The following is a 20,103-nucleotide window of genomic DNA, read 5'->3' as shown; positions in this document are numbered from 1 at the left end:
TTATTCCTCACACTGAGTCGACTGCACCTTCAATTTCGTTGTTCCTTTGTAAAAGTGACAATGACAATAAAGATCTATCTATCTATCTATCTATCTATCTATCTATCTATCTATCTATCTATCTATCTATCTATCTATCTATCTATCTATCTATCTATCTATCTATCTATCTATCTATCTATCTATCTATCTATCTATCTATCTATCTATCTATCTATCTATCTATCTATCATATTCACTCTTGCTGAGCCAATTTACAGTGACGGCCAACTGGCTATCCAGGCAGCCAACCAAACCTGCATATGCCTACGATGTGAGCGGGAAACTGGAGAACTCATGAAGACATGGACAAAATAGGCATTTAAACTTCAGACTCTGAAACTGTGAAGCAGCAATGCTGAAGCTGAAAATGATCATCTCCTTCATTTTATCTCTTATTGTTCATGCCCAGTGGTTCTAGAATAGGTCTAGTAGCTCATAACAGAAAAGCCTTTGTGTCATGCTTGTGTCTCTTGAAGATACTGTATATCTTACTTTTTACTTCTGCCAACTAAGATGACATTGTAACTGGCTTTTTTTCCCCAAGAAGGACATGCATGTTTAATTTAGTTTTATTTTACCCTTGGTCAAATATTTACCTCGGGATTCAGCGCAGTAGTCATTACAGTTCAATAACATAGCAGACTTTTGTCACAGATTCAGCTTTGGGCAGATTAGATTAGTTTAGGATTGTAACGTAAATATTTGCAGACTTTTACCTGTATTTAAGAAAGACAACTGTCCACCTACTGCTGATGCCACAGCTGACACTGACTTTCATGGAACAGACAAAAGAAATTTTCTGCTGTTGTGACGGTAGGTAATATTATATTATTTATTTATTTTTATTTATTAAAAATTATTAATAATTATAATAAATATAACCCTGCCTGGGATTGGTTCCTGCCTTGTGCCCTGTGTTGGCTGGGATTGGCTCCAGCAGACCCCGTGACCCTGTGTTTGGATTCAGCGGGTTGGAAAATGGATGGATGGATGGATAATAAATATATGTATTATTTATAATTTACTTATAAATGTATTTATAAAGCATATATTTAGCTTATAAAGCTTAGACAAATCAGAAGAGAGTTTAGAAGCAAGCAAATCAGTCCATTTTCAAAACCATTTATCCCATCCAGGGTCACAGGGTGCTGGTGCCTCTTCTTTTAGACCAAGATTGAGATCAATCTAGATGGGGGTTCCAGTTCATCACTGGGAATATTTACATAAGTAGAGATCATGTTGAGTATCCAACTTAAATATTGTGCCTGTCTTTGAGATGTTCAGAAACAACCAACACAGAAATAGGGAGACTGCTCAAGGTTTTTCTGTATTTAGTGAGCAGTGTAATCAAATTCTTGCATCTTGTCTTGAGAGTTGTTGTGGGGCTCTCCACATGCACTTGGTGAAAATTGCTGTGCAAGAACAAAGTAGTTTGTACTACTGTATTGGATATCTGAAGTGGCAATTACCATCCCATCTAACGCTGAGGATTACTTATATTCTGTTTTATGTGTTTTATGTAACCCATTTTTTTTACATCCATTGCATGGCCAACCAAATTGGAATGGGTTCTCCCTGTGACTTGCCTTTCCCAAGATTTCTTTCATTTTTTGGGATTTTTTTTCATGTTTTCTTTATGGGAATGTCACAAAACAGAGCTTGTTAAAGCCCATCGAGGCATTCCTTGTGTGATTTTGGGGTATACAAGAAATAAATGGTTGTTGTTGTTGATTCAAATCCACGTCTGTAGAGCAGTAAGGCAGCAATACTTAACACTGTGTCACCAGGCTGCCAATTAATCAATGTGACAATGTTATAGTATTACGTTTTAAATTATATATTTTATATTATATAATTACTTCATGAATTTGAATCCCATTCCTGTTTATTGTCTGTATGAAATTTGTGTTTTAAATTAAATGCAAATATAAAACACAAAATATTTGAATGCGTAGTATTCACACTCATCAATTCAGTGTTTAGTAGCTGCTCCTTTGGCAGCCATTCCAGCTTTGGGTCTGTGTGCTCCAGTCTCTATCTATCAGCTTTGCACATCTACAACCTGCCATTTTTCTTAAGTGTTCAAACTCTTCAAAGACTGTATTGGGGATGAGCCATAAATTCTCAGTTGGACTGAGATCTGGACTCTGACTTAGCCATTCCATGACATTAATGTTGTTCTGAAGTCATTTCTATGTAGCTTTGGCTTTATGCTTGGTGTTGTTGTTGTCTTGCTCATAATGATCTTCTCCCAAGGTGCCTGCTTTTTCTCATACTGCAAATACAAACTTTTGAATGATGGAATGAAATATTTTATTAGAGAAAGGTAACAGTTTTGACTCTGTCTGGAATAAGTTGAAAATAAAGTCTCTCTACTTCTGAGCTCCACTTTGACCTGGATGAACCCAAGGAGGGTGGTTAGCACTTCTGCATTGTGCCAAAGAGTCTTTTGATCAAATGAAACTTTAAAGCACTCAGTTCCTGCCTCTGACAAGTCTTTATGCTCTGCTTATAAAAACAACTTATTATTAATCAACAGTTCGTTTTGAATAAAGGTGTCACCTACATATTTAAACATAACCCCTTCACTGTTGTTTAGGGTCAGAAGACCCCAGAGAATGTGAAAATTTACAAATAATATTTGCCCCGCCCAATTTGTGGTTTAAATTATTTGTTTCTTTTAGATTACATTTAGTAGTAGGATGTTGTATCGTGTTAGCCATTATAGATGCAATGAGAAGTCAATCAAAATGACACCTTTTATTGGCTAACTGAACAAATTACAATATGCAAGAGCAGACCCAGGACACACTGGAGAGATTAAATGTCCCAACTGGCCAGGAAATGTGTCCCCCTAGAGGTGTTGGAGGAAGTGACAGGTAGAAGGAACATCTGAGCATCTTAGTTTAGACTCTTGCACAATGGCCACAACCTAGATAAGCAGTAGAAAATGGATCAAGTCAAGTCAAGTTGAGGAGCATGCACTGGTACAGTGCGTTGCCACCCCCACTACATGTCGAAACAGCTCGGGATCCCGGTTGGCAACCCCCCAGGCAGACATGAGGTCCAGTCCTACTCTCCGGAAATGACCCTCTATTTGCCGCAGCCAGGTGTTATGTGGGCGACCCCTTGGCCTGGTCCAGCCATTTGGGTCCCCAACAATGAGGATCTTATGAGCCGGATTACCCTCGGGGAAACGCTCCACATGGCCATAGTGCCGTAACTGCCCTTACAATGAAGGTAATGTGCCTCATTCGGGACCTCGGAGGGACACAGTACCAAAGGAGTTAGTCTTCATCTCAGGTCACTGGATAGCGTCCATGTCTCACAACCATATAGTAAGACAGGAAGCACCAGGACTCTAAAGACTTGGACCTTCATCCATTTGCATGGATATCGGGAATGCCACACACCCCTTTCCAGCGACCTCATGACCCACCATGCTCTCCCAATTCGTCTACTGACTTCACCGGAAGAGTCACCAGAGACATGAATGTCACTGCCAAGGTAAGTAAGCCTCTCAACAAGGTCAACACTCTCTCCGCAAACAGACACACTGCTGATGGCTATGCACAAGAGGCCATTAAAGGCTTGGATCTTGGATTTTTATCCAGGACACTCGCAAGCCCAGACACTCAGAGTCCTCACTCAGTCTCTCGAGCACCCCGATCAGAGCCTCCATTGACTCCATGAACATCACAGCATCGTCAGCAAAGTCAAGATCTGTGAATCTTTCTTCACCAACAGATGCCCCACAGCCGCTGGACCCCACAACCTTGCCCAACACCCAGTCCATACAAACATTGAACAGAGTAGGAGCAAGAACACACCCCTGACGAACCCCAGAATCAACTGGGAAAAACGCAGAGGTCCTGCCTCCACTCTGCACAGCACTCACAGTACCAGTGTACAGGCCAGTCATGATATCCATCAACCTCGGGGGGATCCCGCGAATCCTCAGGACGTCCCACAGGGCAGCTCGATCAACTGAGTCAAACGTTTTGCGAAAATCGACAAAGGCTGCAAAGAAACTGCCGATATTCGCATTTGCGCTCCATGAGAACCCTCAGTGCCAGGATGCGGTCGATGGTAGACTTCTTAGGCATAAAACCAGACTGTTCCAGTCACTGGTAGGTGAGCAAGTGATCACGGATCCTATTGAGGACGACCCTAGCAAGGACCTTACCCTGCACAGAGAGCAGTGTTATCCCCCTGTAGTTGCTGCAATCCAGGCGATCACCCTTCCCTTTCCAGATAGGGATGACAAGTCCTGTTTTCCAGTCAGTTGGGATGATGCCCGTCTCCCAAATGGAAGCAAAGATTGCTTGCAATGCCAGGAGGACAGCCTTATCACCAGCCTAGAGAAGTTCACCCCGGATACCACAGATCCCTGCAGCCTTTCCCCACCTCAGCTGGTTCACCACCTGTGCAACCTCAGTGAGATTGGGTGGTTTACAGCTAATTGGAGGATCAGCCTCAAGAACCATAGACCCAGAGATATCCAACGTCCTAGCTGGAGGATCAGCTTTGAACAAGTGCTTAAAGTAGCCAGCCAAGCGGGTCACAACTGCAGTGTCATCCGTAAGGACCGTTCCATCAGCTGCCCTGACTGCGACTCTCCGAGGAACAGATTCATATGTGTGTAATGCTTCGATTCCTCTGTAAACAGGACATGGGTCGCTAGACCACAGATGGTGTGTTACTTGCTCACAGATTCTTCTAACAAACGCCTCTTTATCTGCCCTCAGAGCCCTCGCAGCCATCCTTCTCAGTTCCCGGTACAGACCAGAGTTGCCATTGAGCCGTGCGCTGCGACTCCTCTCGATGATATCCAGGGTGCCCTATGAGATGAAACACCTCCTTCTGGGAACACTGATAACACCAACACAACACAGTAAATGGATGATTAGATGGAATTTAATCAAGGTGACTTTCAAAGGCAACCATAATGCATACAATATAAGAAATTAAAAAGTATACATTTTTAAGGATAAAGAGAACAAAATTGAATCTTAAGCACAAGGAGTGTATTATTATAGTTAGTCCCAAGAATGGGTAAAATACTCTAACCCTAACCCTAAATATAACTCAGACCAAATCAAGCTGATTACTGATTGATGACATCTGAAACCCATTTCACAGCTTGAGTGAAATAACTGAGAGGCATTGTCCAATTTTAGCAGATATGGTAAAAGGAGGGATCATCAGCAGACATGCCAAAGCAAAATGGGGACCTCTTAAAGGGATGTAAGAAGATACCAAAAAACACAGAAATGTAGGGATTTGTAAGTCAAGACAAGAGTTTCGAATTGGATCATCTCTATAATTGGAGGTCCATTAAGAGAGTGAAGCTGAGAAGTGCTGTTCAAATGGAAACTAAGAACTCTAGTTCAGTTGCTACATACGGGGGAAGCAGAAAAAAAGCATCAACAATAATACTTTAAAATAAACAAAAATGCTAGGCAATGAACCTGTCTGTAATTTAACACTTTGATACAATGATTTAATGACCACTTCTGGCGCTAGGCCGTGGATCACCCATCTTGATCCACAACGACTTTCATGTTTTTTTTTTCTCCATGTTTCATGATATTCTTGGTGGCTCTTCTATCCTGTAATCCTCTAATGCCAAGCAGACTGAGTGCCCAATATAGAGACTGCCCTGAAAAAACCCTGCAGCCCACCACCACCTATACCTCCCCTCCAGCAAGGTTTTCAGGCAGCAGCTCAAAATATGCCCCAAGGAACCTCCTGACAGGTATAGAGGGCATGCTGAAGTATCAGCTAGACCTGAGCAGTACAGGTTAGAAGGGCTTGGAAGGACATCATACACTGACTGAATCATAAATTTGAGTCTAGCTGGTTTTGGCTTCCAAAGTTCTGCCCATGTGATCTTACGGGCAGTTATATGGTCCCAATTGATCCAAGCTCCCTGCTTGTGCATAGATACTGTTATGCTGTGGTGTTCCTAATCCACTTTTGCACGGATCACTTTCTATATCAGCAGACTTCTCTGTCTCTATTTCCTCAGTGCTTTATCATAATGTAGTCTTATATACCGTATGTACTTGCGGATAAGTTCTCCCACGGATAAGTCAGGACTTGAATTTACCATATAATTTCTGGTATTTTGTAATGCCGGTCATATAAGTTGAATGCGGAAAACTTACACTATTGGTCCAAGATATTATGATATGCTAACACCCACCTGAGAGAGTAACCATGGAGCACACTGTCTTTTTTTTCTCTCTATTGTGCCTACATGACCACACAGTAATACCCAAACTATTCCAATGCAACATTTGCACTGATTTGTGTTTTTTGTATCTCACACCCTCATTCACCTTTATCGTAAAAGCATCCCTTATCTACGATCAGAAGAAAATATGAAGCTGGTTTTAAATTAAAAGCTGTTGAAGTAGCGAAAGAAATTGGTAACTGCACTGCTGCAACAAAATTCGATACGTCTGAGAAACTAATGTGAGATTGGAGGAGGTAAGATGTAAAAAAAAAAAAAATGAAGTGTCACATTTTTGAACGGCCGTATAAATTGGGGTCTGATTTTATGATTGTTTCAGGTTTCAAGACCCGACTTATACATGAATATATATGGTAACTTTAAAACCCAGCACATCCTGCTGCCACTGAAACTACCAGAATGCTGTCTCAGCTCTGCTTCTGCCTGTTCGAATGCAACCCGTGCCCACCTCTTCCTCCCAGTTTTAACTGTGATGCCTGTAGAGGAGACTTTTAGGTCAGTTGAGTCTCTATAAGGTAGCCCCTCTCTGGCTCTGGAGACCTTAAGTTCCTCTGTCAGGCCAGTGAAAGGAAGGTGAAGTTTATTGTCGTGCCATCCGTGCTGTGTGGGTAAAAAACTGGTCCACAACAAAGATATCCTTCAGGATCCCTTTAATATTTAACTAAACATTATCCAGAATTATTCAGCAATACATTTGCATAGAATATAATGAAACAGATGCTGCTTAACAGGTCATTGCTCTAGCTCAGAGTACAGAGCGCTTTTAGCATGTGTCCATACACCAAGCCTGTGAGCAAACAACAACAAAAAACCTGCATGTTCAATATGCATAATAACCAAGATAACTCGCCACGTGTCAAAGTCACCCTGAACTTTAGAGCTGTTAAAACAACAGCCTGGAAATTTTTTTGGTCACTACACTACCACCCTCACCCCCCTCTTTTTGCTGTGCTGAGTCTCTTCAGCACTGTATGGGCTTAGCTATATACTCAGAATCAGTCATCATTAAGAACTGACTAACACTAAGCCAACTTATTTTTTTTTTTTAATAACACAACAAAGCCAATTATTGTTGTTGTTGTCAACCATTTCTTCAACTTCTCGAATGCTAGCTGCTGAGTCTCACCCCGTTGAAATTTGAATTCCCTTCTGTAAGAGCTGGGTTATTGGACTGGCAATTTCTGCAAATGCTGGTACAAATCACTGGTGACAGTTGTAAAGTCCAAGGAATATCTGTAGCTCCTTGATACTTGTGGGTATATTCCAATTTTGTACGTCGTGTATGAGAGCTGGGTTAGTGGCAATGCCCTGCCCACTCACTATGTGCCCAAGTGGAAATTCTGCCTAACATAGTGAAGGATTGCACACATGTACAGGTATACAGTTTTCCATCTGAACCAGCACACTACCGGAAGATATGCCATCTGCTAAACTTGTTGGCTCCAGCACTGCTGTAACACCAGGCCTTGAATCTTCAACAGTCCCCCATTCATCAAGTTCACTACACGGCAGGACTGTTGATGTTTGCTCTAGATGTACACGGGATACAGCATACTCTCCTATAGCCCCTCCCACTATACAAGTGGGCACTGGTTCACCCCCAATGAAGACCTTGCCTTCTGCATGAATGGTCATATTCATGGCATACACGAAATCTAACCCTAGGAGAATTTGATCTTGGATAGGAGCAACATAGGCCTCCCACCTCCATGACTTGCCGCCAATTTTTAACATCACTATTGTCCCTTTTATAGCGACCATCTCCTTTCCCAACTCTGCATTACGCAGCAGCATTGTTGTGGAGGCTGACAATTCTCCCAATCTCAGCTTCTCATGTAGTTCTAATAAAATGATGGTGACCTCAGCTCCTCTATCCACAATAGCTTGAATACGTAAATTGTTTATGGTAACTGAAATATGTAGTCTGGGTCCTGGTGCAGCCATCTTTCCCACACTGGCAACAGATAAGTTGGTCAGTCTCCTAACACTTCCATCTTTGACTCTGGGACATGAATCATCTGGGACCGAGTTAACTTGAATCTCTGTCTTTCTGCACTCATGTCTGAAATGGCCTTCTTCACCACAAGAGTAGCAAACTCCTTTGCCAGCGGAAGATGGGCTTGGTGAACGAAGCCGGGTTGTTCTGCTAGGTGGTTTGCATGCACTGTTCCTTCCTCGGTCCATTGCAGGTCAAATACTGGACGATCTGTCCCTTGGGTATAGGATACACATACAGTTATCATTTATTAAGATGGACCAGCTGTTCTGTCCAACTAAGATGGATTTAAATATAAGTAATCAACATAGACCCCACCATTAACATTTGTAGTACACCATTTACTAGAATATATTGTGTAATGTATGTAGCAATAAAATGCATTGCATTTGTCATAACAACAGATGGCCCGTCACAAACATTTATAGTAATAAAATGCAAACTTTTAATAAAGCTACTAATGTTTGTAATGCACCACCTGTTGGAATGACACATTCAACGCAGTTTATTACTACAAATGTTTGCGATTTGCCATCTTTTGGAATGACAGAAATATAGAAACTGGACAAACACACAGATGCACAGACACTTATCCTTTTATTAATGTGGTTTATAATCATGTAGTGTTTTTAGGTGGAGTAATCATTCACAGAAATATGAAAGCTAACATGCTAAGCTCAAGGGTTTTGCCAGATTATTAAAGATCCAACTCATTGTCATAATCACATACTGGATCTAATTATTACAGATGGGTTTGAGGTTCACCATTTAAGTATTACTCCACTGAATTAAATTATCTTTACTCACTACCAAATAATCTTTGAATTGTTTCACCCTTACCATTGCAATTGTAGGTTATATCAAGAACAGTGTACAATACAATACAATACAATACAATACAATACAATACAATACAATACAATACAATACAATACAATACAGTTTATTTTTGTATAGCCCAAAATCACACAGGAAGTGGACTTGATGGAACATGGACTTTAACGGGTCCTGCCTCTTGACAGCCCCCCAGCCTTGACTCTCTAAGAAGACAAGGAAAAACTCCCAAAAAAACCTTGTAGGGATAAATGGAAGAAACCTTGGGAAAGGCAGTTCAAAGAGAGACCCCTTTCCAGGTAGGTTGGGCATGCAGTGGGTGTCAAAAGAAGGGGGTCAATACAATACACAGAACAGAACAAATCCTCAGGGTAACACTGAGATTGAAACAGTACGTCAAAGTTTGTGGAAATTGACATGGATTTCCTTTTCAAATCACAAACAAGTAAATATTTGGCAGACATGTTAATTGCTTCTGGGTATAGTTAGTAAAAAAAATACCTTGAACTAGTTGATGCCTGCTGTTGATATTGGAAGTGCGTCAGTGAGGTGAACGATCAAATCTGTAGCTCTGTGCAAACAACAGATATGCAGTGTGGATTGTTTTGAGAAAAATCTGATGCTTCATCTGCTTGCATGATTTTGATTATTTAATCATTTAAGAAATGCATTTCATTGAATAAACCGAATATGGGTTTACTAGCAAAGTCCTTGTTTGGCTTGTTATGCTCTGTATGCATGACAGCACATTTGAATCATTATTTTTAAATTAACACCGTGGTTGAACAATAATGCTGACAAATTTGCTGCTACATGCCATGAACACGCCTTAGCTCTTATTTTCCCCCAGCCTGCTGGGATGAGGCCATTTGTCCCAAAAAAGAACATGGACGTGGGAAAAGCCTGGAGGATTGGGAGTGAATGAGCAATCTTTATTAAAAAAGGAATGGTGCACTGTAATAAGTGTATAAGTTTAATGTGTCACTGTGCTCTGTGCAAATACATTTTATAAATCTGCCTTTTTCTACTCACATGCACAGTTGACACAGAGCCAGATTTAGCACAGGGGTTCACCATATAAGAACTGCTAGGCAAGCATTATAAGACAAGACAGTTAGGGACAGACTGATGACCATTGTATACTATTTGTGTGTATCAAAGTCAGTATGAAATTGTATCCTCTTTGCCTTGTTTGGAATGGCATGATTCACCTAAGTGGGAGTCTGCACATGAAGAAAGAGTATAAAGCCTTGGAACAATGCTCAGTACACCTCTGAAGCCGACAGAAGGATGGAGATAACATTATCTGATCCTGAAAATCCTTCCAATGAGGCAACGAAAATGGCAGACTCTACATATCAGGCCCCCACTCCCGAACTGGGTTCTTGCCATTGGATTCCTTTGTTTGTTATGCAGTGTAAGTCGTCATTAAAGAAAGCTAAGTTATTTCTCCTATGTGATTTCTTACTGGGGCGGCACGGTGGCGCAGTGGTAGCGCTGCTGCCTCGCAGTTAGGAGACCTGGGTTCGCTTCCCGGGTCCACCCTGCGTGGAGTTTGCATGTTGTCTGCGTGGGTTTCCTCCGGGCGCTCTGGTTTCCTCCCACGGTCCAAAGACATGCAGGTTAGGTGGATTGGTGATTCTAAATTGGCCCTAGTGTGTGGGTGTGTTTGTGTGTGTCCTGTGGTGGGTTGGCACCCTGCCCGGGATTGGTTCCCTGTGTTGGCTGGGATTGGTTCCAGCAGACCCCCGTGACCCTGTGTTCGGATTCAGCGGGTTGGTAAATGGATGGATGGATTTCTTACTGCCATATCACTAAGTGAGGGGTTCCACCTTTTTATATTATATCTTGTGGAATGAGCCTCGGACACAGTCAGGTAGACATGGTAAATTCATTACCACACGTTTATTTACAACTATATTTACAATAATAAGTGCCACACAACCCACAGACTCCCCCAAAGTCCAGGCCAACACCACACTATGCCTCTTCTTCAGGCCGCCTCCTTCTCTCTCCTCCAGACCTTGTCCTCTTCCACCCGACTCTAGCCCTGAATGAAGGGAGGCGGCCCCTTTTATGTTCCCCTGGATGTGCTCCAGGTGTGCTCCGGCAATCTTCTACCGACACGCCCCAGTGTGGCGGAAGTGCCGGCTGCATCCCCGGAAGCACTCTGGGTGTCCCTGTTCCTCTTCCCCCCAGAACTTCCTGGTGTGGCGGAAGGTCCAGGGCTCTCCAGGCATTGGGGCTCCCCCTGGCGGTGACCACGGGCCCCTACAGGGTTGAGCTTCAAAGTTCTGTACCCGTGGCCCCCACAGCAACCAGGGCGGTCACCCCCTCGTGGTCTGGAGGAGGCATGAGCCCTCCTCCGGTCCTCCTGGGCATCCCGGCTGGGTACCACCCCCAGCTGCGTGCCACAATCTATATAGATTTGGGTTGCATCACAAAAGAACTCATTCCAACAAGGGAGCTAACATCCCCTGCTGGATACATGCACCATATTGTTTTTTGTTTCTCCTGTAATGTAGGATTGTATAATGAATTAATTAATCTTTGATTTAACACAAATTATTTAGGATTGTGAATTTTATAATCCTTGTTGATAACTGAGAGATTGAAAACAGTATTATGGAATTCAACTAATAAGATCACATTGCGTAGGAATTTTAATGCACATCTACATTACTAAACGAAGGTTGTATATATGCACGGATGCCAGACGCCAGAAGCAAGCCATGCCAAAAGCGCACGCGCACAGTGCCTCAGCGCCCCAGAGTCCAACCCAGCGGCTTCCCAGAGTCAAATCCAGCAACTTCCCAGAGTCCGTAGGTGGTGCCCAAACAACACAACCCAGAATACAGATCCAGAATATACCAATTGGTTGTTGCAACTGGGAAATGGAAACCTTAGTAATGTGTTTGAACTTCACCCAGATATTATTGAAATCCCTCACGCCTTTATTTGCAACGACTTGGTAACAGAGGTTTTTGGCAAAGCAATATCATTGGACCAGATACCACTTTTTACGCATTGGGCTATGTTATGTCCAAAGAATATTGACGTTGACCGGATAAATAACCAAGTGATTGGATTGCTTCCTGGAGAAAGCCGCGTCTTTCTAAGTACTGACAGTGTTGATTCTGAAGACGAAAGTGAGCATCTTAATTTCCAATTAGAATATTTAAAACTATTAACCTGACCAGATTACCACAACACAATCTTAACCTTAAAGTAGGGACAATAGTCATGCTATTAAGAAACCTTAATACTAAACAAAGTTTATGCAAAGGTACATGGTTGGTTGTGAACAGCATGAGACAAAATGTTATTGAGGCACATGTGCTTACAGGATCCCATACTGGCAGTACTGTTTTAATTCCCAGAATTGGCCTTACAAGTTCTGACCTGGAATTACCTTTTAAACTTAAATTACGCCAATTTCCCATTAACGCTGCATTTGCCATGACAATCAACAAATCCCAAGGACAAACCATGAACAAAGTAGGGATTTACCTATCTGAGCCTGTATTTGGACACGGAAAACTTTATGTTGCCTTTTCAAGAGTCCGGCGTTAGTATGACGTTAAAGTGAAGGTTTTAACTACTCCATATCAGGGACAGCTTATTCAAGGACAGGAAATTATCTTTACCAAAAATATTGTTTATAAGGAAATTTTTGATTAACTATTTTGAATTTATCATTTTATGATTTTTTTGTTTCCAATTTACTTCATTTAAACCTTTGCACTCCGATATTTTTTTTACTTATGAGTGCAGCAACTCAAAGACATTTTGGACTTAAATGATATAACAACTTAAACTTCAATTTTAGTTTTAATAAATTGGTTAAAGTTAGTACAAATATATTTATTTAATTAAATGAAAACTTTCCCTGGACGCTCCCATCCTCCATGATTTTTCATCTCTCTCCAAAGATCGGAGGGAACAGAAAGTGATTGCCATTCTTGGATTTGCGATTCTTTAGAGAATCGGGGGTTTACTGGTAGGAGTACAGTATATGGGGAAGTGTAGTTACAGATGCCAATGGAACAATTCTTTGAATAATGTTATCACTTGGGGTGGGGCTTCCTGTTTAGATTTGGTTTTAGTATCAGCATGTCTATCAGGATTTGGTGAATGGGATACAAAGGAAGATCATTTAGAAAGTGATTATTATTCTGTATAGTGTACACTGGGGGTAATGTATCTCATGACAATATAGTGTTTGCATTTGGGCCTCTGAGTTGCACAAAAGACAAGTAGAAGAGAACGAGGCAGAAGGGACTTCTATGTGGGCACTTGGAGGAACAGTATTTGATTATTTATTCAAATTCACAGCAAACAGAGCCACTGCCTAGTTGCCTGTCTTGATTTAGGTCAATTCTACAGAATAAAAGAACTCGAAGGCGTCTTCTTCTTGAGGGTTCAGTTGTAGACACACAGATGCAGAAGCTAAAGTGAAGCCAGACACAGTCTGGAAAGGACATTTACGTTTACTTATATGGCTGATGCCTTTATCCAAGGCGACTAACAACATACAATTGGTTACATTTCTTTTCGGTTATCCAATTGGAGCACAGACAAGTCAAGTGGCTTGCTCATGGTCACACCGTATCAGTAGCAGAATTTGAACCCCCCAACCTTAGGGTCTGAGGTCCAAAGTCTTAACCACTACACCACGTTGCCAGACATGAGAGGGACTGAATAGAAGAGCAGGTGAGACAACTGGCTTTAAAGTCAAAAAGCATCATGCAATAAGTGTGGTATGCAGTAAAACCGGCATTGGCAAACTTAAAAGCCATTATTTAGTGTGTTTCGTTTTGTGAAAGATTGTGGTCTCCCTGACCCCTTGAACCCTCTGAGCAGACGTCAGACACCATATAAAAGTCCAAATATAACTTTTATTTAGACCAATATGTGCACCAAGCACCCTATACTCTATAACACTCATATATAACAAATCAATAATCAATACACTAATACACCACTCCCAGACACGTCGCCACTCTACCTCCCAGCTCAGCTCGGCATACTGGGCTTTCCCATAGTCCTTTATACTCCCTGACCCGGAAGTGGTTCCTGGCACAACCCACAAGTCCTTATTCCTCCCGGGTCAGGGTAAACAGTCCTTTTCTTCACCCCGGAAGTACACCGTTTTCTCCTGCCCTGGGATTACGACGTACTTCCGGGTTATAGGGCATATAAGAGTCGACGGGCTTCCCTACAGCGACTCCTGGTGGTCCCCAAGGCATCCAACAGGGCTGTGCATAAAAACTACATAGTCCATGAGTCCCTGCTGGAACTCGGGGCACGTCCATGCTGCAGGGAAAGCTCCACCTGGCGGCCTGGGGGTATTGGCCGGAATGACAAGCCGGCCACATATCACAGTGTATATTTAAGAACTGTTTGAAAGAGTATTTTCCCTGAAGCTGAAGAAGCCCCAGAGAATGAAGATGAAGCATGAACAGTTACAGTGGATATTGGTAAAAGATATGATTTGAACAGGGAAACTGGGAAAAGCTTTGCCATTTGCAGAAGTCAGTTCTACTAGAAATGAACACATGTCTTTTCACTATCCTCCATATTAATAAACCATTCCTGTAGTTTATGCTGAAGAAAAATAGTTTAAGATTTGTGTTGTAACGTAAGTATTAAAAAACAGACTAGTGTGGAAGATTGCACCTACATTGTCTACTGTGTTAGTGACTGTCTATACTGTTGCAGTCACTATTGGTTCCATTAATTAATAGCATTTTGTTTTTTATGTACTCTCAGGCGAGTAGTTATCTTCCATTTACTGTTTTAACTTGCTGACACAACTGATTAAGGACACTTAAGGAGAAATGTTATTTGGTCTGATGTAAAAATATAGCCAAGTATCGTCTGTGTATGAGGATAAACTGATATTGTGTTTGGTAATAATATCGCCTATTGGCAGCATGTAAAGTTAAAACACTAAGGTTTGTAAACTGATCCCTGAAGGACACAGTATCTAACTTTAGAATATGATGAGTAAGTAATATCACATTTCTGCACATTTAATAATATCTAATCTGATGTGATAACTATGACCTAATCTCACTGAAACCAGTCATATAATGTATATGTTTGGAGACCACCATGAGTGAATTTTGCTTAAAACTGGGTGGGAACAATTAGGTGGCTCACTTAGTGTCACATTTCTAAACCAATCCAATTCCTCATGAAGGTGGCTTTCAAATTAGAGACAGAGATTTTGAACAGCAAAGAGCAGAGGTGTTCTCGTTAACCTGGTTCGATAGAGAGAAAGCTAAATTCTTTAGTAGGAAAAGTCTGTTAAGAAAATGCTATTAAACATATAAATGTGTGTCACATGTGCAGAGAGCATTTTGCACATGTTAAAAAGCAACATAACCTGTTCTAAGAATAAACATAAAATGATACATGGGAAAGATCTTTCTGAATTTATCAGGTCATACATCGACATTCAGCGGCATCAATGGACGAGTGGTAAACATGAATGATATGTTGTCACAGGTGCTGTGTGTGTTATGATGATAATGTATGAGTGGATCTAAACTTGAAAAAACGGGCAGATAAATTCATGACAATATGAACTGCAAAGTATACATTTGAAGTAAACAGAGTGTCACATTTCATCAAAAGGACTACCATTAAGAGAACAGATAACGAAGAACCACAGGAGGTGCAGACTTTGGTACTTAAAACACCTGAATCAATAAATCTGCAAAATAACGCCAGTAGATGCACAGATGAGGCTGCACAACCTCCACCTTCTGACTGCATGTCTAAATGAATTACTAAACAAATTTAACACTACTGTCTAAAATGGAAATGCAAACATGCCACAACAAAATAACTGCAGCGTTTTCACACATTATATATCGATAGACCACAATGCTTATCTAAACTCTATCTGCTGTTGTTGTGTCATGTAGTGATGTAATAGTTAAAATGACAGAAATATTATACAGTAATCCCTCGCTATATCGCGCTTTGCTTTTCGCGGCTTCACTCTATCGCGGATTTTATATGTAAGCATATTTAAATATATATCGCGGATTTTTTGCTGGTTCGCGGATTTCTGCGGACAATGGGTCTTTTAATTTCTGGTACATGCTTCCTCAGTTGGTTTGCCCAGTTGATTTCATACAAGGGACGCTATTGGCAGATGGCTGAGAAGCTACCCAACTTACTTTTCTCTCTCTCTCTCTCTTGCACTGACATTCTTTGATCCTGACGTAGGGGGATTAAACAGGGGGGCTGTTCGCACACCTAGACGATACGGACACTCGTCTAAAAATGCTGAAAGATTATCTTCATGTTGCTCCCTTCTGTGCAGCTGCTTCGTGAAGCGACATGCTGCACGGTGCTTCGCATACTTAAAAGCACGAAGGGCACGTATTGATTTTTGATTGTTTGTTTTTCTCTCTCTCTCTCTTTCTCTGCTCCTGACGGAGGGGGTGTGAGCTGCTGCCTTCAACAGCTTTGTGCGGCGGTGCTTCACATACTTAAAAGCCAAACAGCCCTATTGATTTGTTTGCTTTTCTCTCTCTCTCTCTCTCTCTGTGACATTCTCTGCTCCATGTCTGCATTCTTTTAATTGTGACACGGAACTGTCATCTCTGTCTTGTCATGGAGCACAGTTTAAACTTTTGAAAAAGAGACAAATGTTTGTTTGCAGTGTTTGAATAAAGTTCCTGTCTCTCTACAACTACCTGTGTTTCTGTGCAAATCTGTGACCCAAGCATGAAAATATAAAAATAACCATATAAACATATGGTTTCTACTTCGCGGATTTTCACCTTTCGCGGGGGGTTCTGGAACGCAACTCCCGCGATGGAGAAGGGATTACTGTAGTTACAGTTACTTTGTGATACTTTGCTCCTGAATGGATAACTGCAATTTTAGCTTTTTATTTTCTCCCAGCATTGAGACTTCTGTTCAGTATTTTTTGCTGTCTCCCTGAAACCCCAGAGGTGGTTTAAAGCGCAAAGACTAGAAAAACTGGAGGAGGGAGTTTTAGGAATAAGCCTTATGCATGCAGCATTTGTAGCACGGGATTTTGTTGCTATTCACTACCCACTTTTTAAGGGGTCTGTTCCCAGATGTGCTTCCTCCTTCGAGAATCACATGTGGCCTCATGAGATGAACTTTGACCTAAACCAAGCAAGGACAGTCCCTGAGAGCCCAATGTAATTTTTAAATCGGTATAAGAAAATAGGGTGATTAGTATTTTCAAAGACTTAGCTTGAATCTAACAACATAAAAACTATAGCATTCCCTTCATCGGAAATGTCCTTTACAACATTACTAATGCTGTTTCTTTATGGGAACCTAAGAAATCCTCAGTGAAATTTGAGTAAGGTGTTTGTGAGCATGGTGAGGCCAAACCAGCATAACAACTACTTTATAAAATACTTTAGTGAAAGAAAAAGGTAAATGTGAAAGGTCTACAATTATAAGGTACATTTTGTGCTAGTTCTGACTTGTTTTCAATAACAGTCTGATAACTGAAATTTTCAGCCCATTAGTAACTATGCCAGTCAATAGCATAATGTTGTAATTATAATGTTAACAATGGGCATTGCCAGAACTGTAATTGAACTTTTCACTAGATTTTTGGGGATTAGCTTTGAAAGATAGATGATAGGTTTCATTTTACAAATTAAAGCTATGTGTTTCACTCTGGTTATAATGTTAAATTAGGAAGGCTGTGTCTCCAAGCGGATCTGAGATTCGATGCTATGATATTAAATTTGCAACATTATTACCAATGAATAAATATCCTAGGTATGATCTCCAAGTGAGCTTCATCCATTATGGAATGTTTGGAGCCATTATGCTTTTGACATCCACCGAGTAGAGAATCCATAGGTGTGGTATTTGGTTCCCAGACTGCATCCTCACACTGGATCCACATCTAGTTGGGTGCTTTGTCAGCTAAAACACTCAAATTCCTTATCACTTTCCTTTTTCCTTTGCTGGTTACACAAGGCTACTGAGTATCTTCCACACAGAGGGTTTGATGCCAATTCCCCTATCCGCCTTTTAAAGAGGACAGACAAATTGTCCTACCCTTCTTTCTGAAACCCCGGTAGTCTGGACTTTTTCCCTCTTGTAAGCTTTTTCATCTTGTCTCCAGAGGCACAGTCAGCTTGACAATGACGGTTTTCTTCCTCACAGGGCTATATTGGGCCTGAGGGTTGTGACAGCCCTCAAAAATAATGATAAATCAAAATGCACATAGCAGCAAATAACATTTAAAATCATATTTATCATCTCTATTATTTGTAGAATTTAACACAAAACATTCTTTAAATAGCATAAATGCTTTGTGCTGGAAACTTACAGAGTGTGTTGTTTGAGAAATAAATGTCTTTCAGGTCTTCAGTTGGCCTCTTCCTTAAATACAACCCAAATGCCAGTGTCATCTGCAACAGTGAAAACATGACTGAGGGACGCTAGCATAAGATATAGAGTTTCAAAGAAAATGCCACAACTGAAACTAGCAAATAAAAAGAAAAGGCAAAAATGGGCATGGAAAAATGGGGCTTTGCAGTCATATGTGAATAAGAAATTAAAAATCAGTCATTTCAAGCAGTAACAGCCATTACACTATATAATGTCTTGGCTGTATTTTTAAATCAATTTAATGGTATTTTGATAAAGAAAGTGAAAGAAAGAAAGATTCATGGATCTTGACTTTGCTGATGATGCTGTGATCTTCGCGGAGTCAATGGAGGCTGTGGTCGGGGTGCTCAATAGACTGAGAGAGGAGTCTGAGTATCTGGGCTTGCGACTGTCCTGATAAAAACCAAGATCCAAGCTTTTAATTACCTCTTGGGTCATTAACATCAGCAGTGTGTCTGTCTGCGGAGTGAGTGTCGACCTTGTCGAGAGGTTTACTTACTTCGGCAGTGACATTCATGTCTCTGGTGACTCTTCCTATGAAGTCAGTAGATGGATTGGGAGAGCATGGGGGGTCATGAGGTCTCTGGAAAGGGGTGTGTGGCGCTCCCGATATCTATGCAAAAGGACGAAGGTCCAAGTCTTTAGAGTCCTGGTGCTTCCTGTCTTGCTATATGTTTGCGAGACATGGACGTTATCCAGTGACCTGAGATGAAGACTGGACTCCTTTGGTGCTGTGTCTCTCCGGAAAATCCTTGGATACCATTGGTTTGACTTTGTGTCGAATGAACGGTTGCTCATGGAGTCATGAATTAGGCACATTACCTGCATTGTGAAGGAGTGTCAGTTACGGCACTACGGCCATGTGGCACTTTTCCCCGAGGGTGATCCGGCTCAAAAGATCCTCATTGTTGGGGACCCAAGTAGCTGGACCAGGCCAAGGGTAACACCCACGTAACTCCTGGCTGCGGCAGATAGAGAGTAATTTCCGAAGGGTGGGACTGGACCCCGTGTCTGCCTGGGGGGTTGCCAGCCAGGATCCCGAGTTGTTTCGTCATGTAGTGGGTGTGGCAACACACTGTACCAGTGCATGCTCCACAATTTGACTTGACTTGACTTGATAAAAAAGTCAACAATTTCTATCTAAAACATGAACATTTTTGGGTGTGTCTAAACTTGTAAATGAAATGTATTTATTAATAAAAATCAAAAATTAGATAAATTTGTAACTTCGTTCATTTGAAATACAAAAAAGGTAATACCAAGAAATATTTGAAAAGGTCTGCAGTAGAGAGGTGTTTGCCACTATGTAATTTTGAAAATAAGGCAACATCGGAAGAATAATATTTTAATTGAAGTCTCAAATAATTATTGGATGTTAGCCATCCAGAAGATACACTGTTCTTTAATTTGTTTGAAACATGGAGTAACTCAGTGAAAAAATGACATATTTCATCTAACACTGTCAAAAATATATCTTGGAAAAAATCTGTGAATGACTGCCTTGCTAGGTCATATGTTTTGGGATTATCTTACACTTGTTATGAAGTGGACTCTGAAACAT

The 20,103-nt window shown here is 41.2% G+C and overlaps 1 protein-coding gene across 1 annotated transcript in view; it reads left to right on the top strand.

Annotated features, from left to right (window-relative positions):
- Nucleotides 1-697: 697 nt before the first annotated feature.
- LOC114669199 (cytochrome P450 2M1-like) overlaps nucleotides 698-20,103 on the top strand; it is a 91,511-nt gene continuing 72,105 nt past the window's right edge. Inside the window, exon 1 of the mRNA XM_028825378.2 lies at nucleotides 698-855. The gene's annotated coding sequence lies outside the window, so the exon portion shown is untranslated. The remainder of the gene's footprint in view (nucleotides 856-20,103) is intronic.

This window comes from Erpetoichthys calabaricus, chromosome 18, assembly GCF_900747795.2.
Source record: "Erpetoichthys calabaricus chromosome 18, fErpCal1.3, whole genome shotgun sequence".
Taxonomy (NCBI): domain Eukaryota; kingdom Metazoa; phylum Chordata; class Cladistia; order Polypteriformes; family Polypteridae; genus Erpetoichthys; species Erpetoichthys calabaricus.
Note: the sequence above shows the minus strand (reverse complement) of the source record. Positions and strands in the feature narration are given on the sequence as shown.